General features: G+C 47.1%; 1 long non-coding RNA gene across 1 annotated transcript in view; it reads right to left on the bottom strand.

Moving 5' to 3' along the window:
• The window catches only part of LOC143840493 (uncharacterized), a 43,505-nt gene extending 26,681 nt beyond the window's left edge, over window positions 1-16,824 (bottom strand). The window contains exon 1 of the long non-coding RNA XR_013232221.1: window positions 16,653-16,824. This is a non-coding gene — a long non-coding RNA (uncharacterized LOC143840493). The remainder of the gene's footprint in view (window positions 1-16,652) is intronic.
• Between the last annotated feature and the right edge of the window lie 1,933 nt (window positions 16,825-18,757).

Below are 18,757 nucleotides of genomic sequence, written 5' to 3'. Positions count from 1 at the left end.
TGGACTTTCCTGGGCCTCTCACCCCCAGGATCTTGGGCAGGGAGGCAGCGGGTCACAGAGGCCACACTGGGCTCCCTGGAGACTGGCCTGCAGCCCAGCCTCTGCCTGTCTCCCAGCTGCCCTGCTCCTTGGATGGTTTACCTTTCCAACATGGGCCAGGAGGGCTGGCTAGCTCTTCTTCTGGCTGGAAGAAGGAACAGGGAGAGGTAACCAGGAGCAGGGCACACTAGCCACTGGCCCTCTGTGGTTGAGTGAATGCTCCCTACCTAAGCTTTACCAGATCAATATTTCAACTCAGAAGCTTTAAAACTGGTCAAATATTTTCACGAGAAAAAGCATGACAATTCCTACATATGAAACAGCTGAAAGTATATTCTGCTTATCAATCTCCAATTCTCATATATTTATTTTCTTTACTATGTTTTCCACCAGAATTTAACCCAATCAAATGATGACCATATCAATGATTGCTTACTAGAATCATAGAGTTGGAAGGGGTCATACAGGCCATCTAGTCCAACCCCCCGCTCAACGCAGGATCAGCCCTAAGCATCCTAAAGCATCCAAGAAAAGTGTGCATCCAACCTTTGCTTGAAGACTGCCAGTGAGGGGGAGCTCACCACCTCCTTAGGCAGCCTATTCCACTGCTGAACTACTCTGACTGTGAAAAAATTTTTTCCTGATATCTAGCCTATATCGTTGTACTTGTATTTTTCTTTCCCTTCCTAAGCTTTGGCCATTAACAGGAAAAACCAATGAAAACACAACCTGTGCTCCCAAGTCCTTCACTCCTCTCTGCTTAAAAACTTCCAAAGAAGGAGATGTCACCACCTTCCGAGGAAGACTGTTCCAGTGAGGAACCACTCTAACTGTCAGGAACTTCTTCCAGAATCTGGAATCCAAATGACAGCCCTTCTGGTACACGAGAAAAAGCATGACAATTCCTACATATGAAACAGCTGAAAGTATATTCTGCTTATCAATCTCCAATTCTCATATATTTATTTTCTCTACTATGTTTTCCACCAGAATTTAACCCAATCAAATGGTGACCATATCAATTATTGCTTACTAGAATCATAGAGTTGGAAGGGGTCATACAGGCCATCTAGTCCAACCCCCTGCTCAACGCAGGATCAGCCCTAAGCATCCTAAAGCATCCCAGAAAAGTGTGTATCCAACCTTTGCTTGAAGACTGCCAGTGAGGGGGAGCTCACCACCTCCTTAGGCAGCCTATTCCACTGCTGAACTACTCTGACTGTGAAATTTTTTTTCCTGATATCTAGCCTATATCGTTGTAGTTTAAACCCATTATTGTGCGTCCTTTCCTCTGCAGCCAATGGGAACAGTATGCTGCCCTCCTCCAAGTGACAACCTTTCAAATACTTAAAGACTGCTATCATGTCCCAGCTCAAACTCCTCCTTTTCTCCAGGCTGAACATTCCCAAGTCCCTCAACCTATCTTCATAGGACTTGGTCCCTTGGCCCCAGATCATCCTCATTGCTCTCCTCTGTACCCTTTCAATTTTATCTATGTCCTTCTTGAAGTGAGGCCTCCAAAACTTCTGGAAGTTCTCAGTCCACATATTGCTGGAGCCTAGCTTGTAAAATTTTGAGCATAACTTTGCTAGCATGAGAAATGAGTGCAATGGTGTGGTAGTTTGAACATTCTTTGGCATTGCCCTTCTTTGGGATTGGAATGTAAACTGACCTTTTCCAATCTTGTGGCCATTGTTGAGTTTTCCAAATTTGCTGGCATATTGAGTGTAGCACTTTTACTGCATCATCTTTTAAGATTTTGAATAGTTCAACTGAAATACTGTCACCACCACTAGCTTTATTGTTGCTCAGACTTCCTAAGGCCCATTTGACTTCACATTCCAGGATGTCTGGCTCCAGGTCAGTAACTACCCCATCGTGGTTATCAGGGATGGAAAAGGAAATGGCAAACCACTCCAGATCTTTGCCATGAAAACCCAATGGACAAGTTCAAAAGGCTAGAAGATTGGAGGTGGGCAAATGTTGTCCACATCTTCAAGAAAGGGAAAAAGGAGGTTCCAGGTAACTATTGACCGGTTGCTTGACATCTGTAAAGGTAAAGGTAAAGGTATCCCCTGTGCAAGCACCGGGTCATGTCTGACCCTTGGGGTGACGCCTAAAAGGTGGATTCACCAACCTATGTAGTGCTACCTAATAGAGAGCAACCAGCAGGCAACCAGCAATTTAGATATCTCTCACTGTCTAAGAAGACCACCAAAGAAGACACCAACAACTGTTTTTTACCATTTCCACATGGAGGCGTAAAACACGTGCCACCTCCTGCTTGCAAACACTCTAGGCCTACTGTGCTTCATGGATAAGTCTGCCTTGAGTTTGTTGGTAGGGAAGGTCAGCTCCACCTTCCTGCTAATGACCCTGGGGAGCCAGGTATGATGGGTCAAATTCCTCCTTCTGTGACCCAGGCCGGGGCAGGGGGTTCTGCCTTGCACTGAGTGAGGCCAGAATCTGGGGTTCAGCTCTACTTGGGACTCCTTCAGCTGTCTTTAATGTAGCAGTTATCCTGGGAGTATTCCCTGGAGAGGGATCTGACCCTGTGGCTCCTGCCTGCTACAGGGTCACTCAGTTTGCTCGGGAAACCTTCTGAGAAGGTGCAGCTGGCAGTTGTCTTGTTGCTGCTCTGGTGTCTCCCCATGTGTGGGAGAGTCTCTGCCATTCTGTCAGATGAGCTACAGGGTCATGGGGGGGGGGCTGGGTTTCCAGAGTGGTGTCGTGATTAAGCTGGAGATCTGAGCCTTTAAGCTGGAGATCTGGGTTTGATTTCCCACTCCTCCTCCACAGGTGGCCAGCTGGGTGGCCTGGGACCAGTCGCAGCTCTCACACGGCAATTTTCTCAGAACTATCTCAGGCCCACCTACCTCACAGGGAGTTTGTTGAGGGGAGAGGAAGAGAAAGATGTTTGTAAACTGCCTTGGGCCTCCTTCGGGTCCAAAAAACAGCTCTTCTTCCTTCCTGGGACCGCAGGGGGAGACGAACTCCGAGAGGTGTGTATTCCAGGCCCACTGCCTCTCGTGTCACAGTCTTCCCTCCCCTTCCGCAGACTGTGGCAAAGGGCTCCTTTGAGCTGCCCCAGGAGTCTCCAGTGCTTCAGCCCTCATTCATCATGAGGTGGACCACTGGATTCTGGCCCCAGACTCAGCCAGCCAGGTCAGCAGTTTCCTGGCACGCATGCGGCCTCGTGGCTGATGCTTCCCACTCCGCCACGCCATGAGGCTGCCCTTCATCAGGAGATGCCTCTGGCTGCTGGCAGGGTGACCTGCCCGCCCTTACCAACAGGCTCTGTCCCTGCCAGCCTTGGCCAGTCAAGAGACCTGGGCCTATTTATAACACAGCAATAACGTGGAGCAGGTGAAAGAGTATTGCCCACGTCAGGCACTGACAAAATTCCTACTTGGCCCCTAAAGTTGGACACCTGATCCCAGGCTGCTCTGAGAGGGGTGGGGGTGGGGGTGGGGATGAGTAAGTAAAGCAGCGCCCATTCAGAAGCCTTTCTGTCAAGCCTTCCTAGTGGCTGGGCTCCAGTCCTGTCTGCCAATCCCATCTCATGCCATGTTTGGGGCTGGCCCAACGACCTCCCTGCAGGACAAGGAATGAATTTCTCCGCTTTCCTCTGTTGGTTTTGCAGATTTGTTTGTATTGCGTATTTTTACTCACGTTTCCAGAATTGGACGTGATGGGGAGTGTTGTGGCACTAAAATATATAATTTTGGTTTACGTGTTCATAAGTAGTGCTAGAAAAGGCATACACAGATATTTGGTGGGAAACACAAAGTTCTGTGAAAACAAAGACTTGATTATTCCTTTTGCATGAGAGAGAAACAAAATCAAAACAGGGATTTTATGGCTGCAACAGCAGGAAGGAGAAATTCATAAAGCGCTCTAGAACTGTCCGGTAACCCAAGAGGCCAACAGCAGAATGAGACCTGGGAGAGCTGGTCTCCCCACACACCTTCCCACTCTGCCTATTTATCACCTTCCAGTCACAGATAATGCTCAAACAAAGAAATAACAAGGAACAGGCTACACCCCAACCTAAAACGGCTAAGCCAAGAGCTTAAAAAAGCTGCTAACAGGGATGCAAATAAGTAGTCATTGAACAGCTCCAAAAACCAGATTGATACGATCAGAGACTTACAGAGAGATAGTTGTCAATAATTTAAATAGTGGAAAAATAAATTCAACAACCAGCAGCAAAAATGTTAGGGATGAACCTCTTAGGGCAAGGAATTGGGTGCCCCCCCCCCAAGGAATGCCACTGAAGCCCCCCCCCACCCCCAACATCAGAGCTGCTTCTTTTTCTGTCTTTTTCTTTCTCTGACCAACATGATAATCGGGGAAAGAGTGATAGACTGAAGGAGCTATTCTGCCATTTTTCTTTTTGTTTCCTTTTTTAGGAAAACCCCGTTGTCAGGTTCCCCCCCCCCCCACACACACAGAGAGACACCTGTTTGCAGTATGTATGGCAACACAGCCCTCCTCCTTGCATCCAAGCAAAACCAGTCAAGGGGAACAAAATGCTGGTCCCCACAGAAGGCCTTTTTCTCACTGCTAAGTCATTTCCACAGCTGCTGGGCCCTTTTTCTGAAACAGAATCCATTTTTTCTTCATCTGCAAACCTCCTGTCAAGCACTTGTCTTGCCATGAAGGAGTAAAAGACCCCTCCATATCAGCCTCAGCTTCCTCTGGTCCTCATGGTCCTGGCAGCCCTCTAGTCCTACCCCCTGCTCAATGCAGGATCAGCCTAGAGCATCCAGATAAGTATCTATCCAACTGTTGCTTGAAGACCACCAGTGAGGGAGAATCATAGAATCATAGAATCATAGAATCATAGAATCATAGAATCATAGAGTTGGAAGGGGCCATACAGGCCATCTAGTCCAACCCCTGCTCAATGCAGGATTAGCCCTAAGCATCCTAAAGCATCCAAGAAAAGTGTGTATCCAACCTTTGCTTGAAGACTTCCAGTGAGGGGGAGCTCACCACCTCCTTAGGCAGCCTATTCCACTGCTGAACTACTCTGACTGTGAAAAACTTTTTCCTGATATCTAGCCTATATCGTTGTACTTGAAGTTTAAACCCATTACTGCGTGTCCTCTCCTCTGCAGCCAGCAGAAACAGCATCCTGCCCTCCTCCAAGTGACAACCTTTCAAATACTTAAAGAGGGCTATCATGTCCCCTCTCAACCTCCTTTTCTCCAGGCTGAACATTCCCAAGTCCCTCAACCTATCTTCTTAGGGCTTGGTCCCTTGGCCCCAGATCATCTTCGTCGCTCTCCTCTGTACCCTTTCAATTTTATCTACGTCCTTCTTGAAGTGAGGCCTCCAGAACTGCACACAGAACTCCAGGTGTGGTCTGACCAGTGCCGTATACAATGGGACTATGACATCTTGTGATTTTGATGTGATGCCTCTGTTGATACAGCCCAAAATGGCATTTGCCTTTTTTACCGCTGCATCACACTGCCTGCTCATGTTTAGTTTACAATCCACAAGTACCCCAAGGTCTCGTTCACACACAGTGCTACCTAGAAGCGTATCCCCCATCCAGTAGGCATGCTTTTCATTTTTCTGACCAAGATGCAGAACTTTACACTTATCTTTATTGAATTGCATCTTGTTCTCATTTGCCCATTTTTCCATTGTGTTCAGATCTCGTTGAACTCTGTCTCTATCTTCCGGAGTATTTGCCAGTCCTCCCAATTTGGTGTCATCTGCAAACTTGATGAGTAGTCCCTCCACCCCCTCATCTAGATCATTAATAAATATGTTAAAAAGTACCGGGCCGAGCACCGAGCCCTGAGGTACCCCGCTACTCACCTCTCTCCAGTCTGCTACCGACCGCCTGACCAACGAGAGGATGTGGATGCTGCACTTTGTGAGCAGCTTGAGAAAATATCCAAACGGCAGGACCTTGTCATCATGGGTGACTTCAATTTCCCAGATGTGTGCTGGGAAACAAACTCTGCGAAGCGTCCTCAGTCATGCAAGTTTCTGACCTGCCTGGCTGACAATTTCATTTATCAAATGGTAGATGAACCCACAAGAGGTTCAGCCATACTGGACTTAATACTGACCAACAGGCAAGAGTTGGTGGATGAGGTGAAGGAGGTGGGGACCCTAGGGGGAAGTGACCATGTCCTCATAGAATTCCTTTTGAGATGGGGAGCCAAGGAAGCTTGTAGCCAGACGCGGATGTTGGATTTTCGTAGGGCAAACTTTAATAAACTCAGAGACATGATGAGTGTCATACCATGGACGAGAATGCTGGAAGGGAAGGGAGCATGTGAAGGGTGGGCGCTACTCAAACAAGAGCTATTGCATGCTCAATCAATGACTATTCCAGAAAGACTAAAATACTGCAGGAGCTCTAAGAAGCCTATTTGGATGAACAGAGAACTTCAAGAGGAACTAAGAAAGAAAAGGAAAATGTTCAGGAAATGGAGGGAAGGACAGAGCTCTAAAGAAGAGTACCTACAGGTTACTAGGCACTGTAGATCAATCATCAGAAAGGCCAAAGCTGAGAGTGAGCTAAGATTGGCCAGGGAAGCCCATTGTAACAAGAAAAGATTTTTCAGTTACGTGAGGAGCAAACGTAAAGTAAAGGAGGCAATAGGCCCGCTGTTGGGTGCGGATGGACAAACTCTAACGAAAGATGCAGAGAAAGCAGAAAGGCTTAGTGCCTATTTTACATCTGTTTTTTCCCACAGGTCTAAGTGTTTAGGCACATCTAGAGATGGCTGTAGCCAAAGGATAGTGTCTGGGTGGCAGGTTAACATGGATAGAGAGGTGGTCGAGAGGCATTTAGCTGCACTGGATGAGTTCAAATCCCCTGGTCCAGATGAAATGCACCCGAGAGTACTCAAAGAACTTTCCAGAGAACTTGCACAGCCCTTGTCCATCATCTTCGGAACCTCTTTAAGGACTGGAGATGTCCCGGAGGACTGGAAAAGAGCAAACGTTATTCCGATCTTCAAAAAAGGGAGGAAGGATGACCCGGGAAACTACAGACCAGTGAGTCTGACCTCTGTTGTGGGGAAGATAATGGAGCAGATATTAAAGGGAGCGATCTGCAAACATCTGGAGGACAATTTGGTGATCCAAGGAAGTCAGCATGGATTTGTCTCCAACAGGTCCTGCCAGACCAACCTAGTTTCCTTTTTTGACCAAGTAACAGGTTTGCTGGATCAGGGAAATTTGGTTGATGTCATTTACTTGGATTTTAGTAAAGCTTTTGACAAGGTTCCCCATGATGTTCTGATGGATAAGTTGAAGGACTGCAATCTGGATTTTCAGATCGTTAGGTGGATAGGGAATTGGTTAGAGAACCGCATTCAAAGAGTTGTTGTCAATGGTGTTTCATCAGACTGGAGAGAGGTGAGTAGCGGGGTACCTCAGGGTTCGGTGCTCGGCCCGGTACTTTTTAACATATTTATTAATGATCTAGATGAGGGGGTGGAGGGACTACTCATCAAGTTTGCAGATGACACCAAATTGGGAGGACTGGCAAATACTCCGGAAGATAGAGACAGAGTTCAACGAGATCTGAACACAATGGAAAAATGGGCAAATGAGAACAAGATGCAATTTAGAAGAAGAAGAAGAAGAGTTGGTTCTTATATGCCGCTTTTCCCTACCCGAAGGAGGCTCAAAGCGGCTTACAGTCGCCTTCCCATTCCTCTCCCCACAACAGACACCCTGTGGGGTGGGTGAGGCTGAGAGAGCACTCATATCACTGCCCGGTCAGAACAGTTTTATCAGTGCTGTGGCGAGCCCAAGGTCACCCAGCTGGTTGCATGTGGGGGAGCGCAGAATCGAACCTGGCATGCCAGATTACAAGTCCGCACTCCTAACCACTACACCAAACTGGCTCTCTAATAAACTGGCTCTCTATTATCTTTAATAAAGATAAGTGTAAAGTTCTGCATCTGGGTCAGAAAAATGAAAAGCATGCCTACTGGATGGGGGATACGCTTCTAGGTAGCACTGTGTGTGAACGAGACCTTGGGGTACTTGTGGATTGTAAACTAAACATGAGCAGGCAGTGTGATGCAGCGGTAAAAAAGGCAAATGCCATTTTGGGCTGTATCAACAGAGGCATCACATCAAAATCACAAGATGTCATAGTCCCATTGTATACGGCACTGGTCAGACCACACCTGGAGTACTGTGTGCAGTTCTGGAGGCCTCACTTCAAGAAGGACATCGATAAAATTGAAAGGGTACAGAGGAGAGCGACGAAGATGATCTGGGGCCAAGGGACCAAGACCTATGAAGATAGGTTGAGGGACTTGGGAATGTTCAGCCTGGAGAAAAGGAGGTTGAGAGGGGACATGATAGCCCTCTTTAAGTATTTGAAAGGTTGTCACTTGGAGGAGGGCAGGATGCTGTTTCTGCTGGCTGCAGAGGAAAGGACACGCAGTAATGGGTTTAAACTTCAAGTACAACGATATAGGCTAGATATCAGGAAAAAGTTTTTCTCAGTCAGAGTCGTTCAGCAGTGGAATAGGCTGCCTAAGGAGGTGGTGAGTGCCCCCTCACTGGAAGTCTTCAAGCAAAGGTTGGATACACACTTTTCTTGGATGCTTTAGGATGCTTAGGGCTAATCCTGCATTGAGCAGGGGGTTGGACTAGATGGCCTGTATGGCCCCTTCCAACTCTATGATTCTATGATTCTATGATTCTATGATGAAACACCATTGACAACAACTCTTTGAGTGCGGTTCTCTAACCAATTCCCTATCCACCTAACTATCTGAAAATCCAGATTGCAGTCCTTCAACTTATCCATCAGAACATCATGGGGAACCTTGTCAAAAGCTTTACTAAAATCCAAGTAAATGACATCAACCGAATTTCCCCGATCCAGCAAACCTGTTACTTGGTCAAAAAAAGAAACTAGGTTGGTCTGGCAGGACCTGTTGGAGACAAATCCATGCTGACTTCCTTGGATCACCAAATTGTCCTCCAGATGTTTGCAGATCGCTCCCTTTAATATCTGCTCCATTATCTTCCCCACAACAGAGGTCAGACTCACTGGTCTGTAGTTTCCCGGGTCATCCTTCCTCCCTTTTTTGAAGATCGGAATAACGTTTGCTCTTTTCCAGTCCTCCGGGACATCTCCAGTCCTTGAAGAGGTTCCGAAGATGATGGACAAGGGCTGTGCAAGTTCTCTGGAAAGTTCTTTGAGTACTCTCGGGTGCATTTCATCTGGACCAGGGGATTTGAACTCATCCAGTGCAGCTAAATGCCTCTCGACAACCTCTCTATCCATGTTAACCTGCCACCCAGACACTATCCTTTGGCTACAGCCATCTCTAGATGTGCCTAAACACTTTGACCTGTGGGAAAAAACTGATGTAAAATAGGCACTAAGCCTTTCTGCTTTCTCTGCATCTTTCGTTAGAGTTTGTCCATCTGCACCCAACAGTGGGCCTATTGCCTCCTTGACTTTACGTTTGCTCCTCACATAACTGAAAAATCTTTTCTTGTTACAATGGGCTTCCCTGGCCAATCTTAGCTCACTCTCAGCTTTGGCCTTTCTGATGATTGATCTACAGTGCCTAGTAACCTGTAGGTACTCTTCTTTAGAGCTCTGTCCTTCCTTCCATTTCCTGAACATTTTCCTTTTCTTTCTTAGTTCCTCTTGAAGTTCTCTGTTCATCCAAATAGGCTTCTTAGAGCTCCTGCAGTGTTTTCGTATTTCTGGAATAGTCATTGATTGAGCATGCAATAGCTCTTGTTTGAGTAGCGCCCACCCTTCACATGCTCCCTTCCCTTCCAGCATTGTCGTCCATGGTATGACACTTACCACCTCCTTGGGCAGCCCATTCCATGACTCAACTAGACTTATAGAATCCTAGAGTAGGAAGGGGCCATCCAGGCCATCTAGTCCCACCCCCTACTCAGGGCAGGACCAGCCTCAAGCATCCAGGAGAAGGATCTGTCCAGCCACTGCTTGAAGACGGCCAGTGAGGGGGAGCTCCCCAACTCCTGAGGCAGCCCATCCCACTGCTGAACTGGACTCCTAGAATCCTAGAGTGGGAAGGGGCCATCCAGGCTATCTAGTCCCACTCTCTGCTCAGTGCAGGATCAGCCTCAAGCATCCAGGATAAGGTTCTGTCCAGCAACTACTTGAAGACAGCCAGTGAGGGGGAGCTCGCCACCTTCTGAGGCAGCCCATCCCACTGCTGACTGTGAAATTGTTTTCCTGATATCTAGCCAATACTGTTCTACATGTAGTTTAAACCCATGACTGTGGGTCCTCTCCTTGGTTGCCAACAAGAACGACTCGCTGCCCTCCTCTAAGTGACAACCGTTGAGATATTTAAAGACAGCAATCATGTCCCCTCTCAACCTTCTCTTCTCCAGGCTGGACATTCTTAGGCAGATTGTGGGTGGGTGGAGCCACGTATCCAGATCATAGATAAAAATGTTGAAAAGTACTGGATCAAGTAGTGATCCCTGTGGCACCCGGCTACTCACCTCCCTCCAATCTGATGAAAGACTCTCCTGCTGTTTTCTCACCAGTTCCTTATCCACCTAACCATCTGAAAACCATTCTGCACGACTTCAAAGTAGCAGAAGGCTTGCAAATTGTAAACGCTACTAATTTGCAGTTCCACAAGACGTCGCACACAATCTGCCACACTACTGTAACAGTCCCGCAAAAAGCGATTCGTTGTAGCGCTTAAAGGGAAATCGGGAAAAGTGGATTCACCCTCCGAAAAGCGCTACACTCTTGCAAACAATCTGCAACACTAGCAAAAAAGACCTGTGTGTTCCCATTGTTGCGGTTCCAGCACAGTCCCTCCCCCTGGCTCTCTCCTCTAAACTTCCGGTGAAGCGATCGCTATTTTTTTTTCCGGAGCGAGCAGAAAGCAACCAACCAGAGAGCCTTCATTTACCCAGTGAGGCTTCTCCGGCTACAGTCCCTCCACAGAAGTGCTTTAAATCTCCCTAAGTCCCCAAGCACAACAAAGCCCCGTTTGCAAGTTCCCTTTATTTTCGGCCGAAAATCATGCCCGTGCAGGGGGGGGGATTTTTTTTCACTTGGAGGAGTGTGGTAACGATGACTCACCAGCTCACACGCCAGCTGCCAGCTAGATGGGTCTGTTCGTTAGGAAGAATCAAGGCATATTCGTTGCAACATGTTTTTTTATTTTTACTTTTCTTAAAGGGAAAGGGGCTTTCCCGGAGCATGATAACAACCGCCCATTGACTGTTCGTTTGACTGATGGCCAGGGGCGGGACAAAGCACAGGAAAAATCCCTTCCTGTCTAGTGATTTTTGCAAGACCAGAAACCTGTGGGAAACAAATGAAACGATACTGAATTCCACTAAAAAAGCAGGTGTGCGTAACGCCGAGATTGCACTTTTAAAAATAGCGTTTCCACTTTGTGGGACCAATTGGCAACATTGGTCCTTGTGCGGAATCAGCCCCAGTCTGCAGCCCTCCAGTTTACGCATCAGAACATCATGAGGAACCTTGTCAAAAACCTGATTGAAATTCAAGTAAACAACATCTACCGAGTGTCCATGATCTCGTAAGCCTGTTTCTTTGTCAGAGAATGAAACCAGGTTAGTCTGGCAGGGCCTATCTCTGGAGGGGTGAATCTGGAGAGCAATTGCACCTGGAACCAGCAATTTACCACACAGTTTGCCATCTTAAGCTGCCATTTTCTCCAGCTCTGCAGTCTGGAAATTAATTATAAGTCTGGAAAATCTCCAGACCTCACCTGGAGGTTGGCAACTCTAGCCTAATTTTTCTTTTTAATACTGTTATTAGTAATGATTTTTAAAAGGCAATTCACTTCTTGGAATTCAGAACAAAAGCAACCTTAAAGTATTCCAAAGGTTTGAGCCTACACTGTGGAATTTTATACTTTCAACTTCTTTCATATAATTTAACAATTAAAACAAACAAATAACTTTCCTTCATGTCTGGAGGCAGATAGCCATAACTGAGAGGGTGGCATCATTCCTCTAGTTCAAGGGAGTGTCCAGATCCTGTGTGCCTTCTTTCATGATCTTGCCATGTCATGCTTTCTTGACCCGTTTTATGATTTGTGATGATATATGTTTCACCCGTGTTTTAATGTGCAGTGATTTTTCACGGCTCTTCTGATTCTGACTTGACAGACTGATTTATGCTCTTAGTGTTTAGAAGTGGTGCACATTCTTAGCCTGTGAAAATTGGCCTGGGAAGTTTGAGAGCCTGGCACATTGATGAGCATGCCAAGAATCATAGAATCATAGAATAATAAAGTTGCAAGACACATCCTGGGTCATCTAGTCCAATCCCCTGAACTATAATTTGCAGATACCATGTCCCGCTTCCTTCAATATGAAAGCAGGTGGGATGCAGTCATGGACTCAGTGCTGACTTCACATCAGCTGGTTCTTCTTGCAGTGACTCAAAGCCAGGCTAAGAAAACAGCCAGGCCCTGTCAATAGGTGTGTTTGTGTGTGTGTGTGTGTGGGGGGGTTAGATTTTACGCTGGGTCCAGGAGTGGAGGTTAACAAATCCAGCTATAAACAAACAAAGATTAGTACCCACCTTGGGAGGGGCATTTCGAATGGATCAAGTCTGCTTTGGAAAAAGATTCAGAATTACATCCCGGATTAAAGGTAATTGTTAGGGTTTTCTAAATTAGGGTTTTCTCTATGTGCCAGCGAATGCAAGAAAACAAAGCTTGCAGTGGTTCCATTGTATCAAAGCAGAAGAACGTTTTTGCTAGGTAAAAAAACCTTACATTTGGTCAGACATCAATTTTGGTGGCCCAGCCTAAGAAAGGACAAAGAGCTGTACTATGTGTATCATGTCTAAATGGAGCATGGGCAAGCCCTGAGAGTTCCTACAGCCCCTGGACACCCTGACCTCTCCCTGATCTGTGATTTCCATGGACTGTATCATGGATTTACATCCCCCTCCCCAGCCCTGGGAAAATTATAATAAGGATTCTCTGAACAGGCTCATTTTATGCCCTGTGTCCAGAAATTGGCAGCAATGTTTGTTCAGCAGATATTTCATCTGCATTTGAGCCCTGTCGAAATAATCAGTGGCAGGAGTAGTCAGTTTGTTTTCAAGTGCTGCAACAGTATCTAAGGTGTTTTATTAATTTCCAGCAGGACAATTGTGTTGAGCTGTTGCCATTTGCAGAGTTTGCCTACAACAATGCTCTTCCTCTGTTTGAGGTGGTGTACGGCCAGAACGCCAAACCTCTCCCCACATTGGAGACACTGGCAGAAGGGCCTGCCAATCTGCAGGAATAGCCAGGCAAAATTAGAAACACATGGCTGAACCCTATGTCCACCCTGGAGAAAGCTAAAGAATCTAACAAACTGTGCAGTTTGCAAGAGAGATTCTCTATTGAGCTTTGACCCTGGGGACATTTCCACCAAGCATTTAAATTGTGGACAACTCAGCCAAAAACTGGGGCACAAATGTGTCAGGGTCATTAACAAAGTCACTGTGGAAGTTCAGTTCCCCAAATCATGTGCTTACTGTTTTTCATTCCAGCTTTCTCAGGAAAGCATCTATCTGTGACAAGTGGCACCCTGCAACTTCAAAACCTGTGCCCATCACGACTGATGAGAATCTTCCAAGTTCTGAATTCACAGCTCCACAGGGGACAGCTTAAACATTTCATGGCTTGGGAACATTTTTCTGCTTTCGAAAATGAGTGAGTGGATGCTGACCATGTTTACACCCCTGTGTTGCCATAAGTTTTTCCTGGATGCTGTCTTGCAAAACCAGCTCCCACTTGAACAGGGAAGAATAATGCCAAGATCCTGTGTGCCTATTTTCACGATGGCCCCGCCCTCCGTGTTTCAGTGCCCAACATCTTTCAGCTGCCTACACTTTGTTTCCAAGAAGGCCAAGCAGTGCCTCAGGCATTCTTCTGTATGCAGCATAAGTCCAGGATCTGGCCTGCTGAGAAAACTGCCCTCAAGCAGCATGTGTGACTCATCCTAAGCCCTCTTTGCCCCTCTTCTGTGCCTGAGGAAACACATGGTGACCAAAGAGAGCTGCCTTGTTGGTTTCTGCAACAAAAAACAAATGTGGGTCCTTCTAACCTAGCCTATTTTTAGGGGGACTAGTAGCCAGTTCATACCTAAATAAACTAGTAAACATAACTGAGTTACAGAGTTACATCAGCCTAGCACTCTATCCCCCCCCCCCTCCATTGGTAAAGAGCCGGAGTTCCTGGGCTTTTAAATAACTGTAATTTTTAACATATACCGTTTACGCACTGGAGGTTTCATGCCAGGTTGCAGGCTGGAGTTTTAGAAATAGCAGGTTGCCCCACCTCTTCCTGCACCCACATGGGGGAGCATTTGGCCTGGTGCAACTCATCCGCCCCTGATTTGTGCTCCTGCACGGGAGCCGGGGCACTGAAGTTCCCAGTACATAAATGGTCATAAACTAGTTTTAATAATTTTAATGTTTAAATGTATTATTGTAAGCCACCCTAGGACCTTGGGGAATGGCAGCATAGAAATTAAACAAACAAATAAATGATGGCCAAATCTTCTAACTTTGCAATGTCTTAACACATGTCACACGTCCATACAATTTGACCCTAGTCATAGACAAAAGTGACAGCTAAATAAGCAATGCAGCTTAAAATTGGGTCATTTCACTGTTGTCACCACAAGGGATGTTTCTCTTTCTCTGTGATTCTTAAGGTTGCCAGGTGGGAGACGGGGGAGTAGGGTTGCCAGATCCAACCTGGAAAACTAAATTGGGGTCTGGAGTGTAAGGAGGTCAGGGATCTGCATGGGGTGCAACCCCACAAAGCCTTCCTACAAAGCAGTCATTTTGCACCCACAGTGGCAAACAATTCCATGTCCTAATAATAGTGACAATAACAATACAACACAGAGCTCCTTGTGTTGGTGTGGCTGAGACCGCCACCTTAGCCATAATTCTGCCAGAACAAATCCATGTATCCCTGTCAAGCTCAGCCTGGCCAACCCTGCCTGGCAGCAGCTCTCCAAAGTTTCAGGCCAGGGTTTTCCCCAGCCCACCATACCCAACCCATAAATATAAATATATATAAATATATATATAAATAAGTTTTTTTAAAGGGGGATGCCAAAGATTATGCTCACAGATAAGATTGCTGTCCCTGGAGGTCTGAGAGTGGTGTCTGGAGAGGGACAGACATTCAATAGACCACAAAGCAGCCATTCTCACCAGGGGAAATGATCCCCTTGAGGTCAGTTGTAATTCCAGGAGATCTCCTGCCCACACCTGGAGCTTGGTAACCTTATCAAGCAAAGTGTTACTCAGTGCATGGCAATGCACAACAAAACTTTGTAAGGGAGCTCCTAATTTCCTTTCTGCCTTTTGCCTGCCCTGCTTTCCTGCTGCTGGATCCAGAGATGGATTCTCTCTCCCCTTAGTGAGGAGGACTCTCATGGCTTTCTTCCCCAGCAGGACCCTGTTGGCATTCATGGGCGTCTGCTAAGTGCAGAAAGAACTATTTTTTGTGCAGTTGGCTCATGGGCACAGAAACATTCCTAGCAGCCTCCCATGGGAGAGATTCTGTCCAAGTACCTAAGGAGCAGCAGCATGGCTGTCTTGACCTGTGCTGGGGACTGGAGTCTGCAGTTTCAAGGGTATAAACACGTCCTTGCCTTTCAGCCTGCAGGGGAAAGCTGGACCTTCCCTGTGCTGTGAGACTAAATGAATGGATGTTTTTACAACCATACATTAACTGCGACTATGCTTGCTATTATATTTTGCTGTTACTAAAGGTCCTGAAACTCATACACAGAAATCTAAGAACAAACACTAAATTAGAAATACAAAGAAGCTTTATTCCAAAATTTGCAGTTGTACAACTTACTTACTTTAGTGTATGACACAAGGAAAATGGACTTATGCTGCACTTTAGTTCTTTCGTACCTGACAGACTTTGTTAAAAAAAAAAAATAACCAGTAATTCCCTGTCAGGTTATTTTTAATTGCAAAGCTATGCAAAAACGTCTTAACCCATTTAGAACTGCAATTTATATTGTTCCTGATTGCAAATCTTGCTTGCTTTCTCTGACGAATGAAGAGGAACTATTTGGCCAGGAGGGCTATCTATAATACTAAATATGGACAGAAGTTATGCCCGGCTATTTCTTGTTCTTACAGCTTCATGGGTGTAGCACACTCTGCCAGCGACTGAAATCACACTCCCCTGGGCAAAATCACTGCATTGCAGAATTTTCAATTCTTCATCATTGCTTGTGCTGCAGACAACTCCGGCTGCAATGAATCCCACTCACAGTGAGGCTGGATAAATCTCACGGCACTTAAGGGCAGCTTAATTGCATGCACAATTATGGTCTGTAGTTCTAGAAGTCCCCTATTCAAACTCACATCACAATATCAGCCCAGCAACAGCCAACGGCTGCTTTTTCTGGCTACCTGCATTGCTCAATTCCTCTGTAAAGGGCTACTCACAGTAACCATAAATACAAACAAGAATTTGTGTGGCAACACAGAAGATTAGTAGGCAAATATATTCAATTAAAATGTAGTAGGTGTTACTTCTAAGCTACTTCAAAAAGACAAATAGAAAATATAGCCAACAATATACTTGCTTGAGCCGCAGACGGATCAGCTAAATGTCTGTGGTTCTTGGGGGAACCAAATGACCTCTTTCTACAGAGAGTAAGATCAAAGCACTCAGTTTAGATACTCCAGCTGTCTCTCCCATTGGCATTTGACAAGTAATGGGCCGTTTAAATTCAGTGGGTATGTAAACATTTTAACCCTTGCCCATGGCATCTGAAAAACATGCAAGCAATAAATGGGACACTGGCTTCCCCACGCTGGAGACACACTTGGTGCCTCTCCTTTGAAGTCTAAGGAATGACGCCAGCCAGTGAGCTTTGATAAATGACTTTAGTGGAAACTATCTGATAACAAAGTGCCTCCTTGCAAAAGGAAACATTAACATTTGGAAGGCACTCGTGTGCCTGCTGTATTTGGGGAAGGAAACATATTGCTGGTGATCCTGTATTGAGGCTAGTGGTGACCAAAAGAAATAATTGCTTGGTAGCTCAGATGATTTGCACAAGTGACACCACAGCAGGCAAATGCACCATGACTGCAAAGCCCTCTTTAAAGACCAAAAGTAGGCTTTGCTACAAAGGCAAGCTGTGTTTGCTTCTCTATAACTGCTTTTGGAGTGATCAGCATGGAAGCAGATACCTCTGAGATATTACCCTGGAACATTCTTCTTCTTCTTCTTCTTCTTCTTCTTCTTCTTCTTCTTCTTCTTCTTCTTCTTCTTCTTCTTCTTCTTCTTCTTCTTCTTCTTCTGTTTTGGAAAGGTTTTCAGCTATGCAGACATTTATAAATGATTGTAAGTCAAAATATATTTTCCTGTTTTATGTATTCACTAGTAAGCAAGCCCGCTGCAATCACAATACAGCGGGCGCTAGGCAAGGGAGCCCCCGCGCTGCATGCGGCTGCCTGGGGCTCCCTTGTCGGCAGGGCGGGAATCAGAGAGGCCAATCGGTAGGCACTTTGCGCCTGCCGATTGGCCCCGCCAATGGTCTGTCCGGAGGAAGGGGCCAATCGGCACCCTTCCTCATCCCGGACAGAGCCCGCCCTAACTCCTCCCCCTAAGCCCTTACGGCTTTATTTAGTCCTCGGCGTCTGCAGCACCGTGGGCGGGGTTAGGACTAGGGGGAAAGCCCATTTGTAAAAATGGGCATAGGAGGAGCCTGTGGAAGGATGGGTGACCCCCCACCCCCCACAGAGGTGTGTGGGCGGGAGGGCGCAGCAGAAGGCCAGGGCCCCGCAGGCCTCCCCCGGCCTGGCCGCAGTATAGGCGGGCGGCTCAAAGGGCAGGGACGGTGTGGGGACGGCGGTGTGGGGAAGGGAGCAGCAGGTCCGTGATTGGCAGTGAGAAGGCGGCAGCATGCAGGGGCTGGGCAGGTGCCCTGCTCGGCGGGCCACAAAGGTAGGGAAATGGTAGTCATTGGCGGGCACGTGGGCGGAGGGGCACGCAGGGAAGGTGGATGGTGGGGCGGGTAGAGGCCGCTGCCGGGCTGTTCGGGCAGGGTCCGAGGTTGTGTGGGGGTAAAGGAGTGGGCCGAGGGTGGCGGCAGTGCAGCAGGCACGCTCCTTTAGCCCCCCCTGGCTAAGGCGGGCGTGTGGGCATCGGGAAAAGAGCAGGCCTGCTGAGTCTCTGACGCGGCATCCCTGCTCCTTTCCCGAGGACGAGGGGAAGCCGGCCGAAGGACTTACTTCAGGGAAGGTCCTTCCTCGGAGTGGCAAGTCTCCGGCTGGCCCAGGCAAGGCCGGGCCAATCCATTGGCTGCTTGGCCCTGAAATGACACTCAGAGTGCCCAATCAGGAGCCACTTTGCGGCTCCAGATTGGGCCCTCTTTTATCACGGACAGAGCCCGCCATTTCTCCTCCCCTTTAGCCCTTACTCTTTTATTTATACCGCTCCACAGGAGCGGATTAAAGATGGCCACTCTGTGGAGCACAAGATATTATAACTAGAGGCAAAGCCTATTGCACCCAGGGACACAACAGGTGCTAGGCCCCACACCTGCACTGTGGTCTTCCTGGGAGCTGGCTACATGGCAAAAGCATAAATTATGGGAGGTGGAAGGAAGGAAGGAAGGAAGGAAGGAAGGAAGGAAGGAAGGAAGGAAGGAAGGAAGGAAGGAAGGAAGGAAGGAA

Source organism: Paroedura picta, chromosome 6 (assembly GCF_049243985.1).
Source record: "Paroedura picta isolate Pp20150507F chromosome 6, Ppicta_v3.0, whole genome shotgun sequence".
NCBI lineage: Eukaryota > Metazoa > Chordata > Lepidosauria > Squamata > Gekkonidae > Paroedura > Paroedura picta.
The sequence above is the reverse complement of the archived record's forward strand: the minus strand, read 5'-3'. Positions and strand labels throughout refer to the sequence as shown.